Source organism: Urtica dioica, chromosome 4, assembly GCF_054948205.1.
Source record: "Urtica dioica subsp. dioica isolate 48M chromosome 4, U.dioica_male_clone48M_v1_H2, whole genome shotgun sequence".
In the NCBI taxonomy this organism is placed as follows: Eukaryota; Viridiplantae; Streptophyta; class Magnoliopsida; order Rosales; family Urticaceae; genus Urtica; species Urtica dioica.
The window spans coordinates 23,691,443-23,704,502 of NC_142759.1; positions in this window are offsets into that span (position 1 = coordinate 23,691,443).

Sequence of the window (13,060 nt, forward strand, 5' to 3'; positions counted from 1 at the left end):
GCCTTTTCCTCCATCACCAAACGTCATAGTCTGTGTCTTGCATGATTTCAGGTTGATGAGACAACTCTTGTCACCTGTCATATGCCCTAAGCAAGCACTGTCGAAATACCAACTTCCTTCATATATACTGTTTGCGAAACAGTAAGCTATGAGACACTTCTTTTGCTTGACTTTTCACTCTTGTTTGAATGGTGCCAATTTCTTCACTTTCTTCAGTTTTAGATCAGAAAGGTACTTGAAGAAGCAAGGTTTGATGTGACCAGCTTTATTGCAGTAATGGCATACCCACTTCTTCTTCTTCTGTTTATTAGTTGTTCAAGTGACATGTTGCTATAGTTGCTTGAACATCTTCTTGTCCGTAGAGTACTTCATGCTCTCACCAGATTTCACGAACTTGGTTTCAGTCTGTGATGACTCGCCATGGAATCCAAGTCCTCTGTTGCCTCTACTCTTCCTCTGTGAAGCAAGAATGGAGTAAAGATTGTTGGAGCCAGAATTCAGCATTTTCACATTCTTCCTTAGTTGATTCAGGTCTTCATATTCCTCATAGTAGGCTTTATTAGCTTGTGTTACCTGATCCTTCATAATCACAGTAACATATAATTCATGATTATTAGTGTTAAGATCAGATACCTTCTTTTCAAGACCACTCTTCTCGAGCTTCAGACTAGCAATATTATGACTCAACTTCTTGTTGTTCTCAATAACATCAAGCCACTTCTCATGCAACAAACGATAATTCTTGATAATATCTTCGTCAGTAATATCAACCTTGTCATCACTACTCTAGTCATCAGGAAGTTATTCAACTAACTTCTGGTCTAAGCTAGAATAATCAGTATCTTTATCTTTACCATCTGTGACAACATTAAAAGCGAGAAAGTTAGTATCCTCCTCATCTTGCTTGCTGCAGTCTGAATCAACATCACTCCCATTCACAACATAGGACTTGTTGTTCTTCTTCATGGTATTTGCACATTCTGCCTGAATGTGCCCATATCCTTCACATTTTGTGCACTAGATTCCCTTTGATTTCTCTCCACGGTTATCTTGGCTAGCGTCATCAAATTTGTTCCTTCTCTGACAGTTATTTTCTCGACTAGTATGCATAGTTGATGTAGATTTTTACCCTTGATCTATATCTCTCTGGTTGACCTTCTTCATGAATCTGCTAAAATTCTCGGCAAGGTTGGCAATCTGCTCTGACATGTCACATTCGTCTTCAGTTTCTGAGTGTACTTTAACTTTGAGACCCACACATTTGTTCTTCTTATTTGGCTCCTTCACTTTCAGATTCATCTCAAAGGTTTTGAGAGACCCTATCAAATCATCAAGCCTCATAGTTTTCACATCGTGAGTTTCTTCTACAGCAACCACCTTTATATCGAATCGTTCTGGAAGAGATCTCAACATTTTGCTAACAATCTTTTCATCTTTAATAGATTCTCTCAAAGCAAAAGATTCATTAGAGATATCATAAATTCTACCACTGAATTCAGCAATAGTTTCATCTTCCATCATATTAGGATTCTCGAACCTTGTGGTTAGCATCTGGAGACATTGACATCTGACTTTATCTGTACCCTCATGAGCAACTTGAAGAATATCCCATGCTTCCTTAGCAATTTCGCAGTTAGAGATCAACTTGAATATATTCTCATCAACAGCAGAAAATATGACGTTCATCTCTCTTGAGTTTCCCATGGCATCTTTTGTTGATATGCAGACCACTTATCCTATGTCAGCATGGTCGTTGTTCCCTTATCATCAGTCACATAGGGAGCAGTCCAACGCTTCTCAACAACCATCCAAGCTTTTTCATCCATCGCCTTCAGAAAAGCTTTCATATGTGCCTTCCAGTATACATAGTTTGGTCCTTCCAAGAGTGGAGGTCTACCTATACTCTGTCCCACCTTCACGTTCATCTCAAAACACACGTTAGTAGACATAAACAGATCACATTCTGTATATTGAGTGACCCGCTTTGATACCAATTGAAATTACTTAACATGTACTGAGAAGGTTGTTCAACTATGTCGGTGGAACTACTTGTTGAACAACTGATTGATTTTAGCAGGATTAATTAAATCGACAATTAAACAATCAATCAAATAGAAAATAATAAAGGACACATGGAATTGGTAATCTTGTTCGGTGTAAAAAACATACTCAGGAGACTGATACGTCCGGTGGTGAAAAGCTATCCACTATCTCAATAATCAAAGGTATATGACTTAGGTTTGTAGACTCCCTCTCAAATGCCTAGCTTCTTCGACTTCTACATTGGATAAAAATCTGAGATCCCCTCAGACCAGAGACTCCATCTTTTTCACGCGACTCTTCCTCCTGAAGATCGCACGATCCTCTCCCGAAGATATTCTTAGCGTCTCAACGCAAAACACACACTCACAAACTCCATACAAATAAAGCACAACAACAATAAGTTTCTTGAACCAACTGTCGTTGGAGATCTCCTGGCAGAGAGGTTGGTTCAAGTTTAAGGTCGACCTAATGAAACCCTTAGAAAAGGGGGGGGGGGGGGGGGGGGGGGGGAGGGGGGGGGTTATAGAGGTCTATAACAGAATCTTCGTGGATTAAATTGATCAGGAAACCGAATCCGATCGTATCTCCATAAAAATCAAAACTAAAAATATTATGTTTTTAGTTCTTATAGCGTAGACTATTACGTGACTTGTACAACCCATGTCTTGAACAAGTAGTTGCGCCATCGTCTTGAACAACCTAGAATCAGACAGTTTTGCCAAACTAAGATTATGCCACAGAAGGAACCAACAGACCAACGTACTCACTAGGCCGGATTTTCCGAAAATTTTCGATGAATCTCATCGGATTTCATTGGAGACCATCCAAATCCGATGGTCTCCAATGAAATCCGCTGAGATTCATCGGAAATTTCCAGAAGATTTCCCAAACCCTAACTCCTAAATCCGACCAAAATCCCGAAAATAATCACTCTAGTCCTCTATAGTTACTCTAATCCACTATTCTAACTATATTCTAACTTGAAATTCTGATTAGTCGCAAAGACAAGATGTCGTACACAATGTGTCCGACAACTTGCTTGAACACAGATTATGGATAAACAACAAACAGTGCAGTAAAAGAAATATGGTTATCCAGTTCGGTGAACAACACCTACATCTGGGGGCACGTTGCCAGTGGAAAGGATTTCACTATCTTGTAGTCAATAGTACACACAAGGTTTATATCTGATTACAATCAATAAATCAATAAAACCTAGAGACTATTACCACCAGTGATCACCTAGTCAGGGACTCCCCCTGAATTTGAGCTCCGTCTCAATTCCACCCTTCGAGCAACCTCCTGGCTTGGATGACCTTTAGTCTTCAACAGTTCGTGAACCTTCAATCACGAGAACACAAAACCCAACTCTCACAGACACTCAATCTTTGTGGAATAGTGTTTGAGAGAATACACCACGATCAATAAAACACAAAGCCTCCCAGTCCGCCGGTCTTGCACGTCTAAGAGCTCTAAGTGTTTTATCAAAAGCGTCGAGGCTGCTAAGGGGAAGCGCATGTCTTTTATAGCAGCTTTACAAAATTGGAAGGTATCTCGGGTTTCCTTACCCGGCCTCAAGCGAATATCACAAAGTTAAGTCACCAGCAAGGCGAATATCGTGCAATGAAGAGCGAGAGATATATTGCAATGAAGAGCGAGAGATATCTTGCAATGAAGACAGCAGCGAGGCAATATCTCAGAATTAAGACACCAGCGAAGCAATCTGCGAAAACTGGAAACTTGCCTGAAAAAGAGTCTGCACACAGGAAGAAAGATGTCACACCAGAAGTAGAGACATAACGACCGACATCTTTCCACATAACTTGCACTAACAAATAAAGCCAACAACAAACGAATCAACATAACTACCTAACAACATCACAACCATGAAATAAACATAAAAAACTAACCTTTTTTTTTTGTCATTTTGAGATATGGAGCTTTGAACTCGGATTCAAGACCTTGAGCAACTTGGAACGCCGGTTTTAATGGTGGTCGGAGGTGTCGGACTTGCTTGGAGATGTCGGATTTCGTCGGACTAGCTCGGATTTGGTCGGATTTGAGAGAGTGAGAGAGAGAGATGAAGAGTTGAATGAAATGTGAGAGGAGAGAAAGGGAGATGAAGGGGTTTATTTTAAATTCAAGGGTATTTTCGTCCAAAAGGTGGATAAAAGTCCAATTTTTGATATTTTTTAACTAGTGTGTCTAATTGAGGTATTTTCATTACTTTCGGTCTAGAAAATGAAATTTTTCGCGCATAAATTATCCACCTAAACCATGGAATTAATTGAAGAAAATATTGTGCACAATATGAATTTGCTTGATATACATGTACGGATGTACTAGACTTGGATTGACTTATAATACAAGGTCTCTCTGCCAGCTCTGAATTTATAATAATATTATAACCCAGCTGCCGACACTCACATATGCTAATAAAATAAAATAAATGTTGGAATTGTTGGAATAAAGTTAATAAATTTTATTTATTAACATGTGGATGGCTGATTTTGTTTGCCAAAATCGGACCTAAGTTGAATGAGAAATTGACGAGCTAGGATGAGCTGGACGAAGTCATTTAGCTCGACTAGATAGGGCGAGCTGGACGAAGTCATTTAGATCGACTATATAGGTCGAGCTGGACGAAATAACGAAGTCATTTCAGCTCGACCGGGAGAGCTCGACTAGCGAGGTCGAACTGGATCAGCTCGACTAGCGAGGTCGAACTGAACCAGCTCGACAGTGCGATGCCAACGTACTTGGTGACAACGTTATTCCAGTTCGACTGGACGAGCTCGACTGGGGCGAGCTCGTCCAGGCGAACTGGACGAGCTCAACTGGGGCGAGCTCGACCTGGCGAACTGGACGAGTTCGATTGGGGGGCGAGCTCAACCAGGCGAACTGGAAGAGCTTGACCAGACGAAATAACGAAGTCATTCTATGTCGGACAAGCTCGACTGGACGAGCTCGACCGGACGGTTTTGAGATTTAAGTGCGCATTATGGCTGTGTTATAATGCCATTAATGCTGAAAACGTTGGACGCTCTGCATGGTTTGAAACGGTGTATTTACTGAGTGTAATAACATGCGTTAATGCCTTTATGGCTGGACGTTTTTTGAAGTTTCAAACTCACAGCCTTGGTCCTATATAAAGAGGCTTTAAGTTCTCATTCAGGAGTACCAAAAACACACAGTGTGAATTCGCATTCCTTTTTTCCCCACTGTTCCCGAGCTCCTTCTTTCCCAGAAATATTCTTGTCTTGGTGATAGTTTCTCACAGGTTCCAGTTCGCCGAAGCCGAGTTTTGTGGTGCATTGCTCGTCTTGAAGTCGTTGTATCCTGGGAGGCTTTCGCTCACAAAATCCAGCACCCATGGGAGGGCGATAAAAAGCTTCAAGGAAACCATCAAACGGGCCTCGACTCTGTCTTTTCCGTTTTCCTGCTGTTTTTCTTTTCCGGTTGATTTTCTTATATTTTTCCTTGTAACTGTCTTATATTTCCCATCAATATTATTTGTAATATTGCTAACAATTTTGAAGCTTTTTATAAAATCTTTAGACAGGTTGCAAGGAAGGGAAAATAAGTGATTTGTTCATAATTTTACAGTTTTTATTTGAAGATAACTGACTTGTGATTTTCTTTTGTAGAAAATATGACTAACGTGAACGACAACGACTCGATGAACTTGAATGTTGGAGGGAACGTTGGAGACAACCCCTCTTTGGTGAACACCCCGCCAAACCTTATCAACATCGGCCAAATCCCTGTGGCTTTGGGACAAGGCTCGATGGCGGCTACGGCCGGGAACGGACCCGCGGGTCTTGTTCAACCTATGGCGGGTTTGGGCCTAGATGGTTCAAACGTGGGTGTGGCTCGAGGGCCTCCCACGGTGATGCCGACCGAGAGGCCTGAGAAGTTTGACGGACTCAACTTCAAAAGGTGGAAACAAAAGATGGTTTTCTTTTTGACAACCATCGGACTTGCACGGTTTCTAACCGAAGATCCTCCGGCCACTCCACGAGAGGGTGAAGCCGACCCACAAGTGCTTCGGACCTATGTGGGGTGGAACGAATCCGACTACTTATGTCGAAACCACGTGTTGAATTGTCTCGCCGACTCTTTATACAACATGTATAGCTCTAAAGTATCTTCTAAAGAGCTATGGGATTCGTTGGATCGCAAGTACAAAACCGAGGATGCGGGCTCTAAGAAGTATATTGTGGGTCGCTTCCTCGAGTACAAAATGGTGGACACGAAGACCGTGGTGAGTCAAGTCCAAGAGTTTCAACTCATTTTCCATGAGGTACAAGCCGAGGGAATGACCATTAGCGAGTCTTTCCAAGTTGCCTCCGTGATAGAGAAGTTACCACCAGGGTGGAAGGAGTTCAAGAACTACCTCAAGCACAAGCGAAAGGAGATGAGTCTTGAGGACTTGGTTGTTCGCCTCCGAATCGAGGAAGACAACCGAGGATCCGATAGAAGACTAAGGACCGTCACCGAGCATGGCGAGAACTCGAAGGGGAAGAAGCACGCCCACAAGCTTGGAGTCAAGAGTGGGACGTTCAAGAAGAAGGGCCAACAAAAGATTGTTGGTAAATGCTACAATTGCAACAAAGTCGGTCACCGAGCTGTTGATTGTAGAAAGCCGAAGAAGAACAAGGAGGCCAATGTTGTGGAGGATGATAATGACCTCCTTGTCGCTGTGGTCTCTGAGGTCAACATGGTTGACTCTAACCCGAAGGAGTGGTGGCTGGATACTGGGGCAACCCGCCACATCTGCGCTGACAAGAACTCCTTCTTCATCCTTGGGCTGCTAGGAGATGGAGAGAAGTTGTTCATGGGCAACTCTGCCACCTCTGAAGTCAAGGGGGAAGGTGAAGTCTTCTTGAAGATGACCTCTGGGAAGGAATTGAAGCTCACCAAGGTGCTCTACGTGCCTGATATGCGGAAGAATCTGATTTCTGGGACTGTGCTGGATAACCATGGGTTTAGGATGGTTTTAGAGTCTCAAAAGCTTGTATTGTCTAAGAATGGCATGTATGTGGGCAAGGGCTATGTCAAGAATGGCATGGTCAAAATGAATGTAATGGCCATCAAGGCAAAAGATATGAATAAAACTTCTTCTTCTGCTTATATGATTGAGTCGTCTAATTTATGGCATGGTAGACTAGGTCATGTAAATTATGACACACTGAGAAAGTTGATTAATTTGGAATGTATCCCAAAGTTTAATATTGACTCAAATCATAAATGTGAAATTTGTGTTGAAGCAAAACTCACAAGAACATCCTTTCATAGTGTTGAAAGAAGTAATGAATCTCTCGACTTAATCCATACCGATATATGTGATTTAAAGTTCATGCCCACGAGAGGTGGTAATAAATATTTTGTGACTTTTATTGATGATTGTACAAAATTTTGTTACGTATATTTGCTTAAAAGCAAAGATGAAGCAATTGAGAAATTTGTTATATACAAATTGGAAGCTGAGAATCAACTTAATAAGAAGATTAAGAAAGTGCGAAGTGATCGAGGAGGTGAATATGTTGAACCTTTTGGTGCCTTTTGTGCACAACATGGTATTATTCACGAAGTCACTCCACCTTATTCTCCTCAATCAAACGGCGTGGACGAACGTAAGAATCGCACTCTCAAGGAGATGATGAATGCGATGTTGTTAAGTTCTGGGTTACCCCAAGAAATGTGGGGGGAAGCGATCTTGTCTGCAAATTATCTTCTGAACAAGATACTCCGAAAGAAGGAGGATAAGTCTCCGTATGAGCTATTTATAGGAAAGAAACCTTCCTATAAATACTTGCGAATGTGGGGGTGCTTAGCCAAAGTAATGGCTCCCGCCCCTAAGAAAATGAAGATAGGACCAAAAACTGTAGATTGTATCTTCATTGGGTATGCACACCATAGTAATGCATATAGATTCCTTGTGTATGACTCGAAAAACCCCGATATACACAATGATTCGATTATGGAATCTAAAAATGCTTCGTTCTTTGAACATGTATTTCCTTATAAGTCTAAGGAAGATGAACCCAGCTCATCAAACCGTTCTCTTGAGGATATTGAGGAAATAACTCAAGGTAATGATGAAGAGTCCGACGAAGAGATAGAGTCTGAGGGACTTAGACGAAGCACGCGAGCGAGGGTAGAAAAATCATTTGGTTCTGATTTTTTCACCTATATGCTGGAGGCTCCACCTCTAAATTATAAAGAGGCCGTGAACTCTGTTGAGGGTCACTTATGGAAAGAAGCCATAAGAAGTGAAATAGACTCTATCATGCAAAACCACACTTGGGAGTTGGTTGATCTTCCTCCTGGAAGTAAAACGCTTGGATCTAGGTGGATCTTTACGAGGAAGATGAAAGTCGATGGCTCAATTGATAAGTATAAAGCTCGACTGGTAATCAAAGGGTATAAACAACAAGAAGGTGTTGATTACTTTGATACTTATTCTCCCGTGACGAGAATAACTTCTATTAGATTGATAATTGCCGTTGCTGCATTACGCAATCTTGAAATTCATCAAATGGATGTAAAAACAGCCTTTCTTAATGGAGATCTCGAAGAAGAGATCTATATGAATCAACCTGAGGGTTGTATTGCACCTGGACAAGAAAAGAAAGTCTGTAAACTTGTCAAGTCGCTTTATGGCCTTAAACAAGCCCCGAAGCAATGGCATGAGAAATTTGACAACGTCATGATGTCAAATGGATTTAAGATCAACGAGTGTGACAAATGTGTGTACATTAAAACCACTGAACATGGGTATATTATTCTGTGTTTATATGTAGATGACATGCTCATAGTGGGGAGTAATGAGAGTATGGTACAATCCACAAAAGATATATTGAACTCAAGGTTCGATATGAAAGATCTGGGAATTGCTGATGTAATTCTGGGGATCAAGATTACTCGAACACCCAATGGGATTGTACTGGATCAAACACACTACGTTGATAAAATTCTAGACAAGTTTGGAAAGGACGATTCTGGAGTCTCGAGAACTCCCATAGACATTAGTCAACACTTGTCTAAGAATAAAGGTGAAAGCACCTCTCAAATTGAATATGCTAGAGTGATAGGCAGTCTCATGTACTTGATGAGTTGCACGAGACCGGATTTAGCCTACACCGTGAGTAGACTAGCACGATATACGAGTAATCCAAGTGCTGAACACTGGAAAGCAATCGTAAGAGTTTTGAGGTATCTACGATTCACTCGTGATTATGGTCTACACTACACGAGATATCCTGAAGTAATTGAAGGTTACACTGATGCAAGTTGGATATCTGATATTCAAGATTCAAAAGCCACGAGTGGTTATGTATTCACTCTGGGAGGTGCAGTAATATCTTGGAAATCCTCCAAACAAACTGTGATAACAAGATCCACGATGGAATCTGAGTTTGTTGCATTGGATAAATGTGGGGAAGAAGTCGAATGGCTAAGGAACTTTGTGGAGGATATTCCTAATTGGACAAAACCGATGCCTGCAATATGTGTATATTGTGATAACCAATCTGCTATTGGTAGGGCACATAATGTGATGTATAATGGTAAGTCTAGACATATCCGTCGACGACATAATACCATTAGACAACTTCTCTCATCTGGAGTCATTAGTATTGACTATGTTAGGTCAAAAGAGAATATTGCGGATCCGCTAACCAAATTGTTAAATAGGGACCAAGTAGAGAAGACAACCAAAGGAATGGGGCTAAAGCCCATGGCAAATAAAGCCAAGGCAAAGGAAACCCAACCATGATGTTTGGAGATCCCAAGATCTTGGTTCAAAGGGACAACCTAATTGTCAATGGTTTTGTGAGGTCATTGTGGGGGAAAACCCCTAGTCCTATTCCTATAGATTAAAACAGTGACTCCCGTACGAGGTTAAGCTTAGAGCTTTTAATGATTCTGTGAAATCGGATTGTTAAGATTCCGAATGAGTAATGCGGGATTACTCTTGATAAAAGAATCACCTATGTGAGAGAGAAGTGGGGCCGCTTCGAAGGAGAATTAATTGGGCTTAATTCTTTAGAAACTCTTGCAGAACCAGGCTGATGTTCAGGGCCAAAATGAACATAACCATGAGAACACAACCTGTATCAGGGAGATATCAGTGGGGGATATGTTTATCGTTTATACAAAAACGGCTAACAGTTCAAGGATAACGTGTCTACTGAGTAGTCAGTAAAGATGGCATATCTTTCCGAGGGAAGGTTCAAAGGGTTTGCCTACCTATCCTATACTGGTATTGACCGTAGAATCTATCACCACATCGAGTCGTGTCTTTATAATTGTCGTCTCAATTTCATTCATGTGGGGGATTGTTGGAATTGTTGGAATAAAGTTAATAAATTTTATTTATTAACATGTGGATGGCTGATTTTGTTTGCCAAAATCGGACCTAAGTTGAATGAGAAATTGACGAGCTAGGACGAGCTGGACGAAGTCATTTAGCTCGACTAGATAGGGCGAGCTGGACGAAGTCATTTAGATCGACTAGATAGGTCGAGCTGGACGAAATGACGAAGTCATTTCAGCTCGACCGGGAGAGCTCGACTAGCGAGGTCGAACTGAACCAGCTCGACAGTGCGATGCCAACGTACTTGGTGACAACGTTATTCCAGTTCGACTGGACGAGCTCGACTGGGGCGAGCTCGACCAGGCGAACTGGACGAGCTCGACCTGGCGAACTGGACGAGCTCGACTGGGGGGCGAGCTCAACCAGGCGAACTGGAAGAGCTCGACCAGACGAAATAACGAAGTCATTCTAGGTCGGGCAAGCTCGACTGGACGAGCTCGACGAGCTCGACTGGACGAGCTCGACCGGACGGTTTTGAGCTTTAAGTGCGCATTATGGCTGTGTTATAATGCCATTAATGCTGAAAACGTTGGACGCTCTGCATGGTTTGAAACGGTGTATTTACTGAGTGTAATAACATGCGTTAATGCCTTTATGGCTGGACGTTTTTTGAAGTTTCAAACCTCACAGCCTTGGTCCTATATAAAGAGGCTTTAAGTTCTCATTCAGGAGTACCAAAAACACACAGTGTGAATTCGCATTCCTTTTTTCCCCACTGTTCCCGAGCTCCTTCTTTCCCAGAAATATTCTTGTCTTGGTGATAGTTTCTCACAGGTTCCAGTTCGCCGAAGCCGAGTTTTGTGGTGCATTGCTCGTCTTGAAGTCGTTGTATCCTGGGAGGCTTTCGCTCACAAAATCTAGCACCCGTGGGAGGGCGATAAAAAGCTTCAAGGAAACCGTCAAACGGGCCTCGACTCTGTCTTTGCCGTTTTCCTGCTGTTTTTCTTTTCCGGTTGATTTTCTTATATTTTTCCTTGTAACTGTCTTATATTTCCTATCAATATTATTTGTAATATTGCTAACAATAAAAACTGGAATAATAGGTCCTCATTTTCTTCCACACATTTCTACCCTCACTCACTAAGAGTATCGTCAAAAACACCATCATACATTCATGAACATGAATCAGACATCATATATACATACATCTTAGTAATTATATTTGCTGAAAACCACAAATAAGATGTTAGTCTCACAATTTTATCTTCTCCTCCTCGTCTCACTCGCAACTATTGTCCGCCTCCCGGCTGCTGCCGAATTGCCGTATTCAGAAGGTCAGTTTTTATGATTCTTATAATTTGTAATTAATGTGATATATCTTTTTTTATTCATACCTATCTAGGAAACACACACACACACACACATATATATAGAAATGATGAGAATTGAATTATTGATGTGCCAAAAAACAAAGCGAATATTAGTAGTTAAATATATGTTTATTTATTTATTTATACATTGTCATTTTTATCAGTGCAAGCGTTGTGGGCGATGGCGAAAACGGTTGGGAAGAGGGACTGGAACTTCAGCGTGGATCCATGCAGTGGGGAACATGGGTGGAATACGTCATCCCAAAACGCTGTCAGCTGTAGCTGTTCTGCTGACACCACAATCTGCCACGTCACTAGCATGTATGTATCCATGCCTTAGTTTGAAAAAAAAAAAAAAAAAAAAGTAGAAATCTCTCTAGTATCTTTCTGTCTTGTTTGGATGCTTTAAGTTCTGATAAAGAAAATAATATGGTGAAAATTAATAAATGAAGTCGGGATGAAACCAGGAACCTAATCTCGAGGGGTTGATATGCGAATTTTTTGGAGGGGCTGATTGACAAATATATAAATGAATTCTAATATTTTTCTCTGCTACAAAACTTAATACGGGAAACTCCGCATATACCATTTTTTATGCTCATTCTAAGAATAACTTCTTCAAATAAATTTCAAAATTAAAAATAAAACTCTAACTGAAACTGTAATTAAAAAAAAATTGTAAACATAAACCACTTTAATATTATATGGGATTCAAATATTATGGGGGATATGAATATGAGTAAAATAATTTTTTTAAAATTCAGTATATTATTATGTGTATTCAAGGGACGTAAAGCACTTGAATTAATGTTTGAGTGGAAGCAGTGGCAGAACCAGAAACTTAATGGAAGGGTTACACAACTTTTTCTTTTTCTTATAGCAAAACTAAAGGTACAAATTATATAATATAATCATCAAAATCAATAAAATATAATAATTTTAAGAAGAGTTTAAAATTAAAAAAAATATTGGATAATAATTTCATTATCAAAGCAATAACTAGAGGCATAATTTATTATTTTTAAAATACAATATGTAAAAAAGAAACTATTTTAAACATTCATAAAATTATAGGTATTAGAGATTTAGTGTAAATAATAGTGGAGTTATAAATGCTAATAAGAATCACTTTTGTAATGCTGAAGACATTTTATAATTATCAAAAACTAAAAATTGGATAAATTCGTAGATAAAAATGATAAAAATTGAAAGAACAATAAAATTATAAGTATTTAGAAGCATATAATTTATCTCAAGACAAGTGCTACATTGTAGATATTTAAGAGCGTATAATTGTCGTAGGTATATTTTTATGTATTGGAAAAAA